Below are 21837 nucleotides of genomic sequence, written 5' to 3' on the forward strand. Positions count from 1 at the left end.
TTCCTCTAATTTCCTCTTCTTTTCTTCCACAACTCTTCTCTTCAATTATTCTTCAAGAAATTTTTGCTTGGCTTCTTCTATTTTCCTATTTTCTTCTTCTAATTACCTCTTCTTCTCTTCAATTTGTTTTAATTGTTCTTCAATATCCTTAGTATGAGATCCAGTCTATTCCAAACTCTCAAAAGGGTTAGTATCATCAATGTTAATGGTAACATTGGTTTGATCTATTTGCATTGTGTCACCACTTACCAACCCTTTCAATGTTATGGGTGTTGGTGAAGGTATTGCCTTGGACTTTATCATCATTTGAGTGATAGCTACAATTTTTTCACTTCTTATCTTATCCTTCTCACTCACCATAAATAGAAATGGTCTTACTTTATTTCTCAACTAAGGTATCAGATTGTTCAAAAATCTCTTGACTTCTTCTTCATCATTATTCTTGCATATTGTCCTTATCATAGACTTTCAAAGTTCAAAGTCCTCTTCTCGAGCTAGTTCATTCTTCTCAATAAGTCTATCATAGACATTTTCATTTACCATGCCTTCAATATCCTTAAGTTTTAGATTATTAGGTATTATGTATCTCACAGTAGAGATAACATTCTGATCTTTCTCAAAATTATTATATACAAGTCATAAAATTTGTTCATCTAAACAAAATTTTCCTTTATTAGCAATGGCTGAATTAATTTTCTCTATCTTTAGCTTCTAGGTTTGCCAAGCTTTTTCTCTTGACTATTTTGAAGTAGTAACTTCTCTACTTGTTTAGATTCTTGTTCTTCTCCTTTTTCTTCACTAGATTCAATGATTTTCAATAATGTCTTGTGTCTCTTTCATGGTCCAATGGCATGTTTCTTGACCACTTTTGTCTTGGTGGTTATAGATTTCACTAATATTTTTTATTTTCTCTTTGGATCACTTTGTTATACATTTGACACTACTAACAACGAATTCTCTATTTTGAAGATCTCTCTACAATAGACACTAACAAAGGTTGTACATATGTTAAACCTTGCTTCATAGTTTTCCTAACTACCTCTGACTCACTTTCAGTCATACCAACATTTGATAAATCTTTCTTCATTATTGTTTCTATCTTCTTATGAGATGGTTTCTCTAAAGATGTCTGATGAGCTAATTGGGTAATCCCATCATAAGTTCCAAACCTATACTTAGCTTAGTCCTTCTAAGAGTTCAACAATAAATCAATATATCTAACTATTATATCATCACTTATCTCATAACCTAAGGGATCAAGGAATGCTTGCCGAGGTTATACTACTTGAATATAAGTAAATCTGTATCACCCTTAACACATATGTCTTCTTTAAATCTTTCTAAAATTGCAAGTGCAATTTTGAATCTTTGTCTCATCTCACTCTGAAATGTTTTCATTATCAAATTTCCACTATCCAAGATTTTATTTTCTAGATGTCTTCTACATACATTTGTGATCTTCTCTATTGTAAACATCTCTCTGCTCATAATCTTCATGACTCACAAATATGGAAATCTTTTAAGTAAATGAAAGAATAAACAATTGATTAGTGACTAAAAGCTAAACACACCATTCTTAGTTCTTTTGATTTTCTCTTGGCCCTCAAGAAGTTTCATTATTATGATTTCACTAAGATTAACTTGTTCCTTCTCAACACATATCTTCTAGGCTCCATAGATGAATTTAGCCAACAATTTGTCAATCTTAGAACTTGAAATATGGATTAGGCAATGATTCAACTTAGGAATCTTACATCATCTTGTTTAATGGTGTTGATCACCATAGCCTTTTCATTATAAACTACTTTTGTGTAGCTCTCAACCTTCCTCTTAACAAGTTTCTCACCTATAGGTACATAAACTTGTTTGCTAAGACTAGTTACCTCATGAATAAGGTTGGCTAAAATATCACCTATGGGTAAAAGCACAGATCTGTGTCATCATTTGTGATACCAAAACCTATTTTGGTCAAATCTCATTTCTCTATCAAAACTCAATTTTTTTCAAAAACTAAAAATACCCTTTTATAGATCTCATATTCAATATCATCATTATATAAATTTTTGAGTGTTTTGATTAGTTATAATATGTTTTAATATCAAAGTATTATAAGTCGATATTTCAACATTTCAGAAGATGCTCCCTCAAAAAAGGAAAAAAATAGTAAATCATATCAAAAAAATTAAAAAATTATATTTATCTCTAGAGGAGAGAATCCTTAGAGGAGAGAATCCTCTTCATGAATATGTAATATTTTTTTCAAGAAGGTATAGATTTGATAGGAAAGTTTTGATAGGAGGAAAACACTGTTGGATTCTGATAAGGTCAAACTTGAGTACTTATAAAAAAGAAAATATAAATCAAAAATAATTATTTCTTTTTCTGTACACTAGCTATACATGTCATCTATAAGATATTTTCAAGTTAGAACAAAAAAGATGATTTGCATATACTTGTTTGACGGGAACTACACCCTATATTTTTTACACTTAAAAAAGGGACTTCAAAATAAAATAAAATGAATAAATTATTACTCAAAAGAATATTAAAAATTATAGGCATAAAATTCATCCAATTCTACACATTTCATCGATTTACATCATCTTCATATTTTAAACACAAATACCAATTTTTTTTAACTAATGCTGAACTTTCACATTTTGATATCATGTTTATTTATAAAAGGTGACACAAGTTTGTGCTTTTACCCCTACATTATCTTCCATTCATAGTTTTTCATCATTATTTCTACTTAGTATGATCTATGTACATTCATTGATGTCCAATTCTTGATAGAAATGGTATTCAAATAGGTCTAGTTCTCTCAAACATTTCAATCCAAGCTTCATATTCATATCATGATTGAAGACTAATTACATATCTTTATTCATATACTCACTTCCAATAAGTTAAAACTTACTGTTAAGATAGCTTCTTACATTGTCTAAGTAAACTACATTGTTTGACATAATGGATAATGCTAAATTAAGGTTTCCTTCCACAAGCTTCATGGAAAAATCCTTTAATTTCAGTCTCTCCCCATTCTCATCATAATGGATTATAGACATATCCATTGTTCTAACAAATATAAAATTTATTGAAGAAATTCTATAAATAAATGATAAAATACCTTTTTCCAGAAAGAGGGTTTAATTTGAAATTTCCTTATCAAGTAACTTTTGAGTTCTCTATGCTTTAGATGTGATTAGAATGAAGTGGTAATCAAGTTTATACTCAATTTTATTCATCAATTCAAACTTGAGTTAATTGTGTACTTCACAAATATGAAAAAGTTGTCAATTACAATTTAAAATCAAATATCTACTCGGGATCCTCTATCTAATCTTTAGATGCTACTTGAGTTTTACTATGATCTCCTTGCATCATGATAATGCTCCACAAAACTTCACTTCATCAAAGTTTTTTTCAAGCTTTTCATTGTTCTATTCTTTTAAATAAGCTTTGATAAAGACGAGATCAAGTCAGTTTGATGATCATCATCAATTGTTAGGCTAGCAAGTGAAAGCCAAGTGGATGAACTAGAAGGTTTAGTTTCATCTTTCATTTTCTTATTTCCTACCTCTTTGATTCTTCTCTCCTCTTTGCCTCTTTCTTCTCTTTCATTCCTTTCATTTTCTATCTTTTCTTCTTCTTCTAATCTCTTCTTTTTATCTTCCTTTGTTATCCTTTACATTTATTCTTCAATTAATCTTTTCCTTTCTTCCTCTATTTTTCTTCTTTTCTCATCTTGAAGCAATTTATGCTTGGCCTCTTCTACTTTCCTCTTCTCTTTCTTTAATAACCTATTCTTTTCTTCAATTTGCCTCATTTTATCATCTATATCTTTGGAATGAGATTTAGGTGGTTCTGAACTCTCAAATGAGTTAGTATCCTCAATTTTAATGGTAACATTAATCTGATCTATCTGCATTGTGTCATTGTTCACTAACACTTTCAAGTTTTTTTGGACTCTACCATCATCTAACTTATAGCTACCATAGTTTCACTTCTTTAATTTTCTTTCTCAATCACCATAAACAAAAATGGTCTTATCTTTTTCCTCAAGTATAGTGCAAGATTGTTCAACAATCTCTTGATTTATTCTTCATCATCAGTTTTGCAAATAGTTCTTAGTATAGAATTTTAAAGTTTTAAATCTTCTTCTCTAGTTGGGGCCTTCTTCTCAATAATTATATCATAGGCCTTCTACTTCACTTTGCCTTCAATATCCTTTAGTTTTAGATCATTGGCTATAATGTATGTCATAGTAGACATATTAGTATGTTCTATCTCAAATTTATTAGACAAATCATAAAATTTGTTCATCTGGACAAAGTTGCCTTCAATAGAAATAGCTACATTGATCTTTTCTATGTTTGGCTTCCAAGATTGTTGAGCTTTTCTTGTTGATTTCTTAGAAGTGGTTACCTTTTCTACTTCTTTATTTTCCTTTTCTTTTTCTTCTTCTTTTCTAGACTCAACAATTGTCAGTAGTGTCTTTTGTCTCTTGCTTGGTCTAGTGGCTTCTTTCTTCACCCTTTTAGTCCTTGTGGTCATAGCTTCCACTAATCTATCAAATTTTCTCTTTGGATCACTTGGTTTCACATCTGATACTATTGCATAGGGAATGCTTTATTCTAAATATGTCTAAAGCAATAAATACTGACAAAGGTTGCACATTTAATATACCTTGTTTCATGATTTTCCCAACTACTTGTGACTAACTCTCAATCGTACCAGCCTCTGATAAAGATTTCTTCATTATTGACTCTTTTTTCTTGTGAAAAGTTGAGTGGGTAATATCATCATAGGTTCCAAATTTGTACTCAGCTTGGTCCTTTGATTTCAACAATAAATCAATGTATCCAACTACTATATCATCACTTAATTCATAACCTAAGGGATAAATAAATATTTCTTAAGGCTCTACTTCTTGAATATAAGTAAAATTTGTATCAACCATAACACAAATATCTTCCTCAAATCTATCTACAATTGCAGGTGCAATTTTGAATCTTTGCCTCATTCCATTCTAAAATGTCTTCATTATCAAGTTCCCACTATCTAATATCTTGTCTATTGGATGTCTTCTACATACATATGTAATCTTCTCCATTGTACATCTATGACTACTTATAGTCTATGTGACTGACAAATATAGAAATATTTTATGTACATAAAAGGATATGTGAATGATTAGTGACAGGAACCTAAACACACCATTCTTAGTTCTTTTGATATTTTTTAGATCTTCAAGTAGTTGCATTCATAGAATTTCACTGAGGTTAATTTGTTCCTTCTCTACACATATCTTGTAGATTGAATAGATGAATTTGGTTGATAATTCATCAATCCTTATACTATACACTACTTTGGTATAATTCTCAACTTTCTTCTTAACCAGTTTCTCACCTATTACACTACCTTGTTTACTAAGACTAGTTACTTCATGAATAATAATAGTTGAGATATCAACTATACTATCCTGCATCCATAAATTTTCATCATGCACCCTACTTAACATGATCTATGTCCACTTATCTATCTCTATTTCATCATAGAAATGACATTTAAATAATCTAGTTCCTTTTAAATGTTCAAATCTAGGCTTCATAGCCATATTTTGGTTAAAGAATAATTCCATATCCTTTTTCATATATTCACTCTCAATAGATTCAAATTTGATGTCAAGACAACTTCCTATATCTTCCAAATAATCTACATTGTTTGGCATTATGGATAATGTTGAATTAGTTTTTCCTTCTATAGGTTTCACGGAATCAACCTTCAACTTAGGTTTGTCCTCATTCTCAACATTATGAAATATAAATATATCCATGCTTCTAAAAAATATGAACTTTTATCGACTAATTTCTCTTGATAAATGATAAAATATCTCTTTTCAAATTGAAACTACCTTAACAAGTCAATTTTGAGTGCTCTCTACTTTAGATGTAATCACAATGAAGTAGTAATCAAGTCTATACTTCATTTAGTCCATTAACTTGAACTTACATTAATTGCATACTTTTCAAACACACACAAAAAAATATCAATTATATTTTATAATCAAATAAATCCACAAAATCTTCTATGTAATCTGCTGACCATTCCCAAAGTTTTCCATATCTTTCTTTAATCATGAAAAAATTCCACTAAACTTTTCTTGACAAAATTCTTAGCAAAAACATAGTTTTCATCTTTTGGTAAAAAAATGACTTTCTCTGTAATAACAATAACTCTTAATTCCTTTGAAACTATTTTAGATAATCTCTAAATTACAAGTGAGCTTAGGTTCCATCTAAACTTATCTCAACACACATTTTCCCAACGTTTCTACTTCTAGTTCGATTACTAGATGAAGTTTTCAAATTATGATGTTGTGAACAAGCTTAATTCAACTTAATTGAATCAAACTTGATAACTGGCCTCAATCCTTTTGTCTCATCATCTTGTAGCTTTTATTTTGAGATTCCTAATCCTTTTACAAATTCCTCATTAAGTTCTTCTCAAATTTTACTGAGTACATTCCTTTGTTCCTCATTATCTTTGTTGGTTCCATAAATCATCTCATGGTTCCTTCTATCATTTCTAGTGTTCTCTCCATCATTGCTTATGTTTCCAAAGTTTCTTCCATTATTTCTTCTATCTCTAGAGTTTCCATCCATTCTACAATACTTTATTATATTTCCAAAGTTATTGCATAATTGACATACAAGAGTTTTGCTTCTAGGATTCTTGTGTTCATCAGGTGCATGATAGTTCTAAGCTATGTGTCTAAAGTTGTTACACTTATAATAGTTAATTACACTTATAAAACATAATCTAACTTCTTTCCTCATGAGGTCTTCCTTCTCTCGATGTCCTTTCATTAGATCTTCTTCTATCTATAGTGTTAGTATTTCTAGAAATTCTACTATTGTTTCTATCATTATCATGCTTAGGTTTCCTATAATCAATTTCTTTACGACCTATACCATGACAATTACGATAATAAAAGTGTTTAACATGATTAAATGACTTATCTATACAATATATTTTCATAAGACCTATTTCATTACATGAGAAACAATTACCTATAAATTCATATTTGGTTTCCTTAGGACATTCCACTTGCTTTGGTTCATCCAAAATTTCAACCTCTTTGTCTTGACTAATTTTTTTATGCTTATCAAAAGATTGACAAAATTCAATCTTATCACTAGATTTATCTTTTACTTTTAGATTAGATCTAATCTCAGGTTCCTTTGCAAAAATTTTGAATAGATAACAAAGACCAATATTATCATAAGTAGGTCTCTGTATTAACATTGAATCATCAAGCTTTTCTCTACTAGAATGAAGCTTCTCAAGTTGTTGATTTTATTGAGTTAATTAACCTTTCACAATAGTATTGTATTTGTGAAGTTCTTCATGATCTTCTTTCAATTTTTCAAAGTTAGATGTCTTCTTTTCTAGACTTGCTCTAAGATCTACAATCTCAGTCTTCAAATTAGATTCAACTTTGCTATGATAACTCATCAAGGTCAACTTTAGATTCATAATCTTTAGTTCATGCTTCAAGATCTTGTACTCTATCTTGAACTCTTAATAATCATCATCATTAGTTTCAGATTTAGCAGATTAAGGGTTGGATTTGAGATGTCCAATCTTTTCCTTCAATTGTCCAATATATATTTGGAGTCTTTGTATCTATCATTCAGCTTATCTCTTTCTTTAGTAAGGAGATCAATTTATTAAAGTGTCTTTTCAAGGTTCTTCATTAACTATTCCATATCCATAGGGTTCTTACTCAAGACGTTAAGCCTCTTATGAGTAATTGTATTATGAGACCAATTGTTATAAATACGAATTAATGGGAGGGCGGTTGCATTAGTAATTTACAAACTTTAGTCATCAACTAGATATTATTTCTTACTTTAAATGATACATAACAAATTAATAAAGTAATTTTGAACAATAATAGTAACCATGCACAATGATAACTCATAACATCATATTTTGTTAACTAGGGAAACCTTGGCTAAGGGAAAACCCTAGTGGGGATGATACCCACTAGATAATATACTAATATATAAATTCCTTATTAGAGGATGGACCCTGTTACGATTCAATGAGAAAATTTAGTATATTAGGAGACTTTAAATCCATATTAAGAGATTCCAACCCTATTAGGAGTTGTAGTATAATAGATTCAAGATGAGCCCACTACCCAAACATGCACTTCCAATTACAAAAAAATCTAACTACCCAAACAAGTAATCATACTTTTGGAATATAGATTCTTTCTCAATTCGATCTTAGATCTTGAAATAGCTTCACAAACTTTAGTTATATCACTTTCACTATAAGTTTACATATCACAATACTCTCACAACTTACATCAAAATTACACTTCTTATCGCAATATTTCCTTTGCATAAATACCATGCCTTTACACAAATTTTTGCTAGGTTAGCTAAGACTGGATACATGATGCAGGAGCATCCTAGGCATAGGGGCAATCTTGTATTACCAAAAAATATCTGCATTTCAGTCTTTTCCATTTTATTAAGGACTAGTAGATAGGGTGGTTACTATTTATGGGAACTTGTTATTTTTAGTAAGTTTTTCATATGAGCTCAAAATGTTCTCATTTTTTATAGGAAGGTTTGTTTTTAAAGTTGTAAGCCTACCATAAAAATCTCATTTTTCTAGCATAAGTATTGTAGAATTTATTGCAGATTTTTGGTGGAAAATTCTACTAAAAAATCTTCAGGCTCACCATTAGAGGCCTTAGAGTTCCTAGATGAGGTCCGAAAACTCAACAGAAGGGTGCTAACATAGTTTAGAGCTTGTAGATCAGAAGCTGGCATTTCTGAAAAGTGGTTATAATAGCCAATCAGAGCAATAGTTCATGAGATATGGTCTTCATAAGTTGCGCTACCAAAACCTCTAAAATAATTTGTCAAAGATGTATTTGGCTGACTCTACATTTATAGTTAGGATTTGTTAGCCTTAGGTATTAAGTTTGAGCATCTAGAACCTTCCCAGGTGGCATACAACTACCTATTTAAGAAAGGCCTAAACATTGTATAGGACAGCTTTAGGTGATAGGTGGTAGCTTGTCTTGTAGATTGTTGTAATGAAGGTTCCCATGTGGGTTAGCATATTGTACTTATGAATTCTATAATTCCACATTTGTAGTGCAAATAAGAAGTCCATATTTTATTCTTGCATTTTCTATTATTTCTATGTTTCTCTTATAAGTTTATGGTATTAAGGGGAAGCTCCTTGCATCAAGTGGAATTAGAGCTAGATTTCTTGAGTGTATGGATAGATGTTTGACTATGAGATAGTTCACACCAAGATAGTGGTTTGGGCTGAGCATATAGACCTATCACCAATTGTGAGGTAGTTTGCACTAGGGTTTCAGTGGAAGCACAAAAATGCCTCCATGAAGAGAGTGTGGCATAAGAGCTATAGGTGTTACACCTAAGGGTTTTCAAGCCCTCCAAAGAAAAATGAAAGTATTGGAAGAAAAAATGTATAGAAGAATGAATCTTCCCGTAAGAGATTAAAGCAAGGACAAGGACAAAGTAAAAGAAAATGGCAAAGTAGAAGTAGTTCTAAATCTAGAGGAAGATAGGATTTTTAGTGCCATCTCCAAGATTGGGAAAGACCTAAGTTTGAGGTTCCCACATTTTCAAGAAATCTTAACCTAGAGCAGCTAATTGATTGGATCAATGAACTAGAGGAGTAATTTGAGTATGAAGATATTGATGATCCTAATAGGGTCAAGTTTACGAAGGAAAAACTAAAGGGACATGTGAAGATCTAGTGGGAGGAGGTTTAGTTGGAGTAAAATAGAAAGGAAAAGGATAAAATCACTAGATGGGATCAAATGAAAGATAAACTAAAGCACTAATTCATTCTCATGGATTATGAGCTTTATCTTTTGAAGAAAATGCAAGGGTTGAAGCAAGCGGGGAAATCTATCCAAGAGTATACTAAAGAGTTCTACCAAGTTTTCATTAGAATTGACCATGCAAAAGCTGATAAGGAGAAAGTTCCCCATTATCTTAGTGGGTCATGGCCAAGCATTTAGAATGAGCTAAGTCTAGGTTAAATGAGTAGTATTGAGGAGGCATGCCAATTTTCCCTAAGAATTGGGGAGAAATTGAGCAATAATTTTGACAATAAGAATAGTGGAAGAGGTCATGGTGAAAGACCTAGTGGAGGATCTTAGGATGCTTGCAATGATGATTAAAAGAAAAAGGATTAGGCTGGAAGTAGTCATCATAACTAGAGGGGAAACAATTTCAATCATTTCCATGATCAGAACAATAAAGATCAAAGAGGAAGAGGTAGAGGACAAGGATTTGGAAGAGGAGTCCTCTTTTGAAAATATTTTCACTATGGAGAAGAAGAGCATAGAACATTTGAATGTACCTAGTGCCAAGGAAGGATACATTGAAGAATAGAAGGTCAAGAAAGAGTTGTACATGTTGATGAAGATGCCAAATCCTCACATTTTGAAGATGCAGAAAGAGGAGAAGTCCTAGTTAACCAAAGAGTCTTGTTGAGTAGTGAGAATGAGCCTGAACAAAGAAGGAGCTTGTTTCATGCAAGGTGCAAATGTGAAGATAACTTGTGTGATGTGATCATTAATGGTGGAAGTATTGACAATCTAGTGTTAGAAGTGATAGTCACCAACTTGAAGCTAAAAGGGCAAATATACCCACATTCGTACCATATTTCTTCGGTGCAAGATGATCATAAGGCATGGTCAATGAGTAGTGCTTAGTGAAGTTCAAGATTGGACGCTACTAGGATGAGGTACTATGTGATATCATACCTATGGACATATGTCATAAATTTTTTGGTAGGCCATGGTAGTTTGGTGGGCATGTTGTACATGATGGGCAAGAAAATACCTACACTCTAACTAAGGATGGAATGAAAGATATGTTGAATCCATTGAAGGATAAAGAAGAAAAGGTAAAGAAGAAGTAGATGAGGTACCTACAAAAGTTATAGATATGTTGAGAGAGTTTTTTGATATAGTATCAGATAATGCACTTGAAGGATTGCCCCTAGTGATGAAGATCAATCACTAGATAGATTTTGTTCTAGGAATCAGTTTGCCAAACAAGGTAGCACACATAATGACACTAGTAGAAAGTGAAGAGTTGAGAAAAAAAATTCATGAGTTGTTCCAAAAGTAGTTTATTCAAGAGAGTTTAAGTCCATGTACTATACCAGTAGTATTAGCACCAAAGGAGAATGGGGAATGGAGGGTGTGCATAGATTCTCGTGCTATCAACAAGATCACAATAAAGTATAGATTTCCATTGCCAATGATGGATAATATTATGGACTATTTGAGTGGAGCTAATTATTTAACAAAGATAAATCTAAAGAGTGGGCCGCATCAAATTCGTATTAAAGAAGGTGATGAGAGGAAGACTACTACTTTCAAGATAAGGGAAGGACTATATGAGTGGTTATTCATGCCTTTTGGGCTAACCAATGCACCAAGCACTTTCATGATGCTCATGAATAAGGTACTAAACTAGTTTTTGGGAAAGTTTGTCATTGTTTACCTAGATGATATATTGATCTTTAGTAAGAGATTAAAGGAGCATTTGATTCATATTTGTACAAGTTGAGAAATCCCACTTCACAAATCCTCAAGAACACCTACATGCAAATATCTTGCAATGAAGAAAAGCCAAAAAATGGAAAAAGAAAAGCTTAGAAGTTCTCAAGAATGCAAGAGAAAAAAATGTATTCTAAGTTATGAAAACAAAATACAAAGGTTCAACATTTCAAGGTGAACGAAACCCTAAAGGAAAGAAAAATAGGTTTGCACATTATAATTAATATACAATATTAATTATATACACCTAAGAGAGCTAAAGCAACTAGAGTAATAAATTACTTACTCTAACACCCCCCCCTTAAGCAAAGCTTAGGAGGAAGCTAACCTAGTAAAGCTATGAAAGCAAGAAAGTGGGTCCCAGCAAAAAGGCCTGATCAGGTACCCAATGCAAGGAAATCTCTATAAACTGGAGACAAAGGAGAAAACCCAATGGGAAAAACCCCTCTCCAAAAAGAGATTAAAAAAAAAAACAAAAAAAAAATGGCTCAAGAGACTCTCTCAAAACCATAAACAACCCCCCCATGAGAGAGAGATGAGACATCAAACCCTGCTCAGAATGATGAAGCCCCTATAGAAATGAATGAACCAATGGAACTCCAATGTAGAAGAAACAAGGGCACAAAACAAGGAAACCATTGAATGACAGGAAGGCCTAATTGGTGCTCAAAAGAGTAGACATGAGGATCCTAAAAAATAATCCCCAATGCAAGTGTGTTGACACTGTCATGAAAGAGGAGATGACCATCCTCTATAAAATCTGCAACAAGTTCTCTTGAAGACTCAACAAGTGGAGCTGGAGGGTCTAGCAAAGCTAAAGAAGAAAAGACTTCAACAAAATGAGGTCTGGTGAACTCAGGAACAATAAAAAGGTTCACGTGTCCTGACTACACCACATGATGCTCTCACGAAATAGAAGAAGTATGCTCTGATAATGGATATGGCGGATCGAAGTGTGAGAAGGTGTGGAGATTGGTGATATGATCAACTATCCTTGTAGCAATAAGGCCTACTGTTGCGCTATCTCAAATGTAGACTGAATCTGCAGTGAACTCAACTGACTTCCCTGATCCACTATGTGTAATCTGATACATCAAGAGAAGGTTTGCAAAGAGAGATGGAACATACAATACATCATTGAATGTGCCATCCTAAATGTGAATTGAACCTTTCTCGTAGAATATTAGAGTAGTGTTATTCCCCATGAGAATATAAGGAATTAGAGAAGCCTCAATAGAGGAGAAGACTCCTTGAGAAGTTGCCATATGGTGAGAAGCACCTAAATCTAGTATCCAAGGGACCTAGGAAGGGGATGAAAGGGAAGCTCGTAATGCATGATCCTATCCAAAATTTGGTGAAGATGTTGAAGAGGTGGATGAATACTTAAAGGAAGACCCCTAAGAGGTAGAAGAGGATGGGGATGAAATAGAGCTCTTTTGAAGAAGAGCTTGCAAATCTGCAATATGTTTCTCATAACCATCAAATCTCTTCTAAAAACAATGTGCATCATCATGATCTCCTTTCTGACAATAGGAATAGGAAGGAGTCTTAGCCTTATTTTTCTTGTTCTTCTTATAAGAAGAGGATGGACCAATAGAGTGCTGAGAAGAGGAATTAGATATCTTCTTTGGCTTCTTCTCCTATGTATCCTTGGCAAGTAATTCTTGTGATGGTGAACCTGTAATTGAATCGATCTCAGTGAGCTTGGATTGCTCATGAGTTAACCTATTACAAAAAATCTCAAAAGAGGGCATCTAATGACTATTACCCAAGGCATCCATAGTGGAGTAGAAAGTGGAAGAAAAGATCTAATACTATTCTTGAAGCCTCGTCATCTATGTCTTCCAAGTGTGATAGTTGTGCGGTGTGACCTGGATCATAGAAGGATCTGACATTGAGAGAAAGAAAAGATGGAAGTAGAAGGGTTTGATTCTATAGAAAATTATAGAATAGAAAATGCTCCACCCCACAACAAATAAAAATATCTCCTAAAACCAAAGCAACAACTATGGAAAAAAACAAAAATTGAGAAAAGAACCTAGAATTCGGATGCAGAGAAGAGGAAAATAGAAGCTTCTACTTCAACGCCAAATTTGGAAGCTCGAGTGAACTTGGAATCAAATGAAACCAGCACCATTTTCTTCATCTCTAAGTTAGCTTTGCAGCACTTCTTTCAAATCACAAAAAAAGTTTGTATGCTCACGTTATGAGCCAAAAACTAACTATAGGTCTAGAAAAAGAGCTTTGTGGAAAATTATAGGCACATGCTTAAATTTGATGCCTGTACGACCGTCACATGTAGTCACTGGCAAAAAAATCAGTTACCAAAAAGATTTGGTCATTAGCCAAAAAATGAGATCATCATGCCAGGATATGACATCAACTAGCTTTCACAATGTGATGACATCATGACAAAAAATGTTGGCATCACTATCAAATTGTGACATTATGTGATTACAGAATGATGTTAGCACAAAAATGCAGAGGTGGCATTTGAGTAGAGGAATCATGTGTACCACTGGCGGTGGTGGTGATTTTTGGTTGTATCACTAGTGGCGGAGATGGTCGGGTAGCCTACTTACGGTGGCTAGGCTTGGCCTAAGCTTTAGCAGTGTGATCGGTGAGTGGCATGCAAGCTATTCAATGATGGCCATGCGGTGCCATTGTGGTGGTCACTCAGCTGCAACCCTTTTTTTTTTTTTTAAATTTTTTTTAAAAATTTCCTTGAAAAACATGTCCATACAGCTTGTCAGGGGGCTAAAATTTTTTTCCTAGATGCCCGGAGGCCAAAAACAACAAGTTTTTTTAATATATTTTGATTGAAAATGGCCTTTCAAATCCAATGGTAGCATCTGTTTGAGCCCAAAGATGCCTAAATATTTTCCCTTCACCCTTTTGAAGAAAAAAACTCCTAAAAAGCTATGGTTTATGACTATGAATCATGGCTTCAAGAATCTTCAGACCAAAAAGTAGTTGGTCCACTCCAATACCATGTAGAAGTTTAGAAATCCAACTTCATAGATCTTCAAGAACACCTGCATGCAAATATCCTGCAATGAAGAGAAGCCAGAAAATAGAAAAAATAGGGCTTAGAAGTTGTCAAGAATGTGAGAGAAAAAATGTATTCTAAGTTATGAAAACAAAATACAAAAGTTCAACATTTTAAGGGAAACAAAATCCTAAAGGAAAGAAAACTACGTTTGTGCATTATAATTAATATAAAATATTAATTATATGCACCTAAGAGAGCTAAAGCAACTAGAGTAATAAATGACTTACTCTAACAATATTTACAAGGTGTTTGATAAGTTGAGGGAAGAAAAGTTATTGATAAACCTAAAGAACTATAGTTTTGTAAAGAAAGAGTTGGTGTACCTAGGATTTGTAGTCTCAAGGGAAGGTCTAAAAATGGACCCAAAGAAAGTGAAGGCTATCCTTGAATGGCCTACTCTAAGGAGTGCAACAGAGTTAAGATGTTTTCATGGAATGGATACATTTTATATAAAGTTCAAACAAAGTTTTAGTAGTATTTGTGGACCCTTGACTGAAACAATGAGAGGGGATAGGAAAGAGCTTAAGTGGACTGTAGGAGTAGATAAGAGTTTTAATCTGTTGAAACAGAAAGTTACCAAGCAATCTGTTTTAGCACTTCCTAATTTTAACAAGGTGTTTCAAGCAGACTATGATGCTAGTGGTACTACAATAGGAGCTATTTTGAGCTAAGAAGGTAGACCTGCTACTTATTTCAATGAGAAGTTTAATGATGCAAAAAGAAAAATTCCTTTTTTGAACAAGAATTTTATGCTATACTTCAAGCATTGAAGAAGTGGAGACACTATCTTCTTCCTAAGGAGTTTGTTTTGTATACTAATCATCAAGCTTTGCAATATATCAATAGTCAAGGAAAATTGAACCAAATGAAAGGTTGAGTTTTTGCAAAGTTATACATTTGTTTTGAAACACAGTAGTGTGAAGTCTAACAAAGTTGTAGATGCTCCTAGTAGAAGACAATTTTTTCTAACATAAATGTAGATAGAGGTGGTTGCGTTCAAGGAACTCAACAAATTGTGTCCAGATGATCCTAATTTTAGTTAAGTGTGGAAGGCTTGTATATAAACCATTACATATGATAGGAGAAAGTGGTTGAAATTTTGTTATCTAAGACAATATGTTGTTCAAAGGAAGCTAGTTGTGCATTCCCAAAAGTTCAATGAGAGAGAATCTCATCAAGGAGAAGCATAGTGGAGGATTGGATCAACATTTTGGCAAAGATAAAACCATAGCTTTTATTGCTAAAAATTATTATTGGTGATCGTTACAGCAAGATGTGATGAAATTTGTACAAAAATGTAGAGTATGTCAGATGGCAAAAGGAGTGAAGCAGAATATAGGGTTGTATCAGCCATTACCTGCACCAGAGAAGCTGTGGGAGGATATCAGCATGAATTTTTTTTAGGATTACTGAGGATATAGTGTGGTCATGATTCTATTTTTTTGGTGGTTGATAGGTTTTCAAAAATGGCATATTTTATTCCTTGCAAGAAGATGAGTGATGTTGTTCATGTACCAAAGTTCTTTCTTAGAGAAGTGTTGAGACTACATGGTCTGCCAAAGAGTATAGTTTTAGATCAAGATACCAAATTTGTTGGGTATTTCTAGCATACATTATGGAAGAAGTTGAAGATGGATTTTAAGTTTAGTTCATTGCATTATCCACAGACTGATGGATAGACAAAAGCTATGAATCATAGTTTGCTAAATTTGTTGAGATGCTTGGTTGGAGATAAATCAAAAGGATGGGATATGATTTTACCACAAGCATAATTTTCATATAATAATTTAGTCAATAGAAGTACTAGTAAATTACCATTCTAGATTATATATGGGAATAGTCCTAGAAATGTTTCTAAATTGAGGAAATTGGATAAAGGAGAGATAAGTAGTGCTGAAGTAGAAGAAATTGCTAAACATTTGAAGAACATCCATGAGGACTTGAGGAAGCACATCATAAAAATAAATACACAATGTAAGGCTAAGGTATATGTGAAAAGGAGATATTAAGAATTTCAAGCTGGAGATGAAGTCGTGGTTCATTTGAGAAAGGAGTATTTTATAGTGTACTATACATATAATAAGCTAAAGATGAAGAAGTTTGGACCGTAAAAAATAGTAAAAAGACATGATTTTAGAAATGTCTATGAAGTGGAGTTTCTTGCTAAATTGAATATTTTAGTAGTATTCAATATTTTATATTTGAGAGAGTATTATGAAGGAGGTGATAGAGATGAAGTTATAGAAGCATAGTGGAGCATTCTAGTAGCTAGTTCAACTACAAAGGAAATTGAGGAGATACTAGGCAATTGTGTTAGAAAAAGTAAAAAAAATAGAACTTATGAGGAATATTGGGTCAAATTAAAAGGGAGATCAGTTGAGGATTCATCATGGCTAGCAAAGGATGAGGTTAATAATATTGGGTTTCCTTTGAACACTTGAGAAGTGATGGGTTCACTTCTCAAATTATCCCAGCTATATGATGCAAGAGCATCTTGGGTGTAAGAGCAGTCTTGCATCACCCAAAAAATTTTGTATTTTAGTCTTTTCCATTTTATTAAAGACTAGCAGATAGGGTGGTTACTATTTATGAGAACTTTCTATTTTTAATAAGTTTTTCATATGAGCTTGGAATGTTCTCAGTTTTCTACAAGAAGGTTCATTTTAAAGTTCATGTAAGCCTACCATAAAAATCTAATTCCTCAAGCATAAGTATCGGAGAAATTATTGTAGGTTTTTGGTGTAAAAATTTGCCAAAAAATCTACGAGTTCACTATTGGAGGCCTTAGAATTCATGAATGAGGTCCAAGAACTTGATGGAAGGGTGCTAGCATGCTTTTGAGCTTGTAGATTAGGATCTGGCATTTATGAAAAGTGGTTATAATTGTTGAAATATTCAAATATGGAAAGAGTACTTATGAGAGTGGGGGGGGGGGGGGGGGGGGGGTGAATCAGAAGTATCACACTTTAGCCAATAAAACTTTTAACTGAAAGTAAATTGCATGCATGTAAATACATCAAGTAAACATGAAACTAAACACATGCATCAACAACTCATAACACTAGAATTTGGTAACCTAGAAACCCTCCAGGAATAAGAAGGTAAAACTGGGGTGGGGACGATACCCACAAAAATTACTGCAACAATATTGTTCAACCACTTCTGATGGTCTTCCCTGTTAAAGGCCTACCCTGTTAAAGAATTTACACTGTATTAATAGTGACCTAGTTAGAGGCTTTACAAACACTTTACATGAAGTGTCACCCTATTAAAGGATTTAATCACCTAATTAAAGGATCTATGAAGTAGTTTTTAAGCTAACCTATCACCATAGGATTTTCATTCTAATACAATTGCTAGAAAGTATTAGGTACCTGATAGATTACAATCCTTGATTGTTGAATGCAGGCACCTTTTCCACTTTCTCTGATCTTGATCCTTTTGTGATCTGATAACCCTCGCTTCTAAAAATAGATTTCCTTGTGCACCCTTGTATGTCCACTCATATATTTTACAATGAAATTTTGTTTTCCTTATAAAGACATTTAAGGATTTAGGGTTAGGTATGGATCTAAGATCCATATTCAATCTTCATTTTTTGCTTATTATTTGCACTTCTTCTATTGGTTGCATGCCTTCATCATTTTTCTTATTGCCTGCATGTAGATTGCATAGGAAAAATAAAAGATTTGATCTTATCATTAAATCCTTTGAGATTTATCTTATGTCGGTTGCAAAAACTATTTGCATCATAGTTTGTGCAATTACAAACTCTTATGATGATATTCTGAGTTACTCGGCTCCAGAAGTATTGTTGATACTCGGCACATGTTGTTTCCTACATAGCTCGACACCTAAACAAAACTGTATCACTTGGCACCTTATGTTACTCAACACTTGTTAATACTTGACACCTTATGTTACTCTGCACTTACACTTCACTCGATATCTGAAAACTACTCGGCACATGAAGATCACTCAGCACCTGAAGTCTTTCATCACTCGGCATTTGTTGTGGCTCAACATGCATGGTGTACTTGGCTCCAATATAGAGTAGGTAAGTGTTATTGGCACTCAAGTGTCAAAAACCATTATGAGGTTAACAATTTCCCCCTTTGATATGAGTTGTAAAAACACTTAACTGACCTTATAAGTACATTTACTAATCTGATTGGTATATAAAGAGTTTAAAGAAAACTTGATCAAAATTTGTAACTTACAATCTTACAATATATACCTCAAAAAAATTTGTAACTCCCCCTGAGTTGATTGTGCCTTATCTGTATATCAAGCTCCTCCTTTGTATCTTTTCTCCCCCATTAATTCATGTCATAATATCTATATCTCCCCCTATTATGTCTCTTTTCTCCCCCTTTTTGACACTTATTTCAAAGAATGTTTAAGGGTTAAGACCATATTTAGCCAAAAATGTGTTTTTTACCTCCATAATCATCCTGAGAGCTGCATCCCAATTGTTCAAAGCAATTTCCAATGACTTGTGCTAGATGGCAGTCTCGACAACAAGATGAATAAGTCCTTCTGAAGTAGAAAGATTTGGGTATTTCTTGAGAATAGTTTCAGCATATACTTGCTCTTTATGGAGTATCTCTAAATGTAGGGTAATGGGGGATTGGAGCTGTATTAATTTGGGCTTAATATTAGCCTCATCTTCTATTAATACAGCTATTTCTTTGTGAGTGTGAAGCGATTGAGCAAACTGCTTCTCACTTTGAGCTAGATCTTTAGGTAGTTGTATGCTTGAAATGTTTAAATTTCTTTCCAAGCCCAGTATTTTTTGGCTTGTTTCTTGTGTGAAGTATGAAAATCACACAACTTTTTGTACAATGAGAATATATTCTCAAGTACTTTTTTCACTTTATCAATAAGCTTTGCCAATTCAACTTGTGAAAGTGTAATTTGACTTGATATTTTCTCATTCACTTTCCCCTAAATTTTCTTTTCAGACCATTCCATAAGTTTTGCATTTGTTTCTAGGTCTTCATTTGTCACCTGGTCAATAATATCTGTTAATTGCTCCGTGATATGCTTTGAATCATCTGGTGATTGCACACAGAAGGCTTCCATAAAGATGTCCTTAATCTCATATAGTGTTTTCTTTTGTTTATACTCCTTCCTAAGTATCTCCTATCTTTTCCTCCTATTCAGTGCATCCTGCACCTCATTGATTTGATCAATGGTTATTGATTTTGAGTCATAGCTTGGTATGACTATCTCCTCATCTAATTCAGGGTCTCCATAGTGAAGTACCCTTGCAACTCTGGTAGTACTAGATGTTGGTACAGATATTTGCAATGGTTGGTGTGAAGGAGTTCCTGAGGTAGGAAAATTTATTAATGTTTGTATTGCCTCCTATTCTTTAGGGGTTTTCACTGTTTCCTCCTCCTTCTGTCTACCATGATCAATTATTGTAATTTTGGGAAGTGCACCTTGTGTTTGTGCTGTAGGATCAGATGTAATAGTCTGTCCTGTTTGTTCTCTTCCTTTTTCTACAACTGCACTTGACTTCTATATTGCAACATCAACTATGCTTGTTGGCATTTGAAATTGACTACTAGTAGTTGTAGAGATGATAGAAGGTGGTTCTTGTGGATTCACCTTATCTTTGACTATACTTTCTACTAGTTTATGCAATTCATCTATACTGACCAATATTGGATCTGCACCTAATATTGCTTGTTGTGTAGATTGGTCAAGAATTCTTTTAAGATCTTCTATAGTTAATGGATTGATATTCTGACCAGAAGTATCAAGAACATCAGTAATAGTTACACTATCTACAGGTGAGATGGAAGCTTGAGGAGGGCTAGGGGGTGGTAATTGTGTGTCTTGCACACTCTGATCTAGTTGTTTCTCTTGCTTAGATGTTCCCATTATATCCTATTTTTGTGTCTCTTCCTCCTCTCCATCTTTCTTTTTTTCTTCCTTCTTTTCTTCTTCTCTTTTCTTTTGTTCTTCTTCTTTCCTTTCTTCTTCTCTTTTTTTTTCTTCATCTTCTTTCCTTTTTCTCCTCTTCTCTATTGGTACAGCATCTTCTTCCTTGTATTCCTCTTCAAGAAAATCTTCAATCTTTTCGTACAACTTCTTCCATGATTTCATTGTTCTTTGAACAATCTCTTCCATCCTATTTTGGAGTATGAAGAATGCCCTATATTTAGGTGTAAACCTATTATTATTCCATTTGATTGCATTCTTTACTTGTTCCCTAGTCAAATTTGGCAATAGACTTGCTAGGGTTGATTCCCTCATCTCCTTCTCCATTTTTAAACAGAAATACCATCTGTCTTCTACAATTTTTGACAGTTCTTTTGGCAATTGTCCATCTAGTTCAAGTGGAGTGTACTTGAATTGTGCCATCATTCCATAAACTATTTCTTCTATCTTCTTCTATTCTTCTTTAGTAAATTTATTGAAATCAACTTTATTTAAATTTCTTAAGTCACTATTTCCAATCTTTTTACATAAGGTATCAATTGAAGAATGACTTACCTTTTTAGATTGGTCTTCTTCATCAGTATCAGGTTGAGCCACATATCTTCTTCTTTTCCTTGGCTCTTCCTGTGTTTCCTTGATTTGTTCCTTCTTTGTAACTTCCTCTTTGGCATTTTGAGTGGAGGCCCTTGTTGCAGCTCATGTTGTTGGCTTTTGAGGTGATGGTGTGGTAGCTTTCTTTGATCTAGGCTTAGCTGGAGGTTGTTCAGTTGCCTTTCTCTTCTTGGACTCAGCGTCAATTGGTGCTTCCTTGGTTTCTTCTTCCTCTACACCTTCCTCCTTGTCTTCTCCAAGAACTTGATTTAATTCCATTGGCCCTTGTTCTTGCTCATCTTCATCATCACTGTCATCTTCTTCTTCTTCTGCTTCAGCCTCAATTTCTTTATCAAATTTCTTCTTAATCTTCTTTAATAATTTGTCTTTCTTCTTCAATGTGGAAGTAGTTTTTAATTCCATGTTTATCTTTGATCTTACCACATCATAAGTGCCAAAATGTGGAGCATTTTTATCTGTTTCTTTTGCCAATAATGCAGTTATTGCTACAGATGCCTCATCAATATTAATTTCATTTCCAAATGGCCTTAGCCATCTCACTCTTTGTATTACTGCTTGAATATAGGTAAAATCAATGTCA

Source organism: Cupressus sempervirens, chromosome 9 (genome assembly GCF_028749045.1).
Source record: "Cupressus sempervirens isolate cs-2001-9-10 chromosome 9, ASM2874904v1, whole genome shotgun sequence".
Taxonomy (NCBI): Eukaryota; Viridiplantae; Streptophyta; class Pinopsida; order Cupressales; family Cupressaceae; genus Cupressus; species Cupressus sempervirens.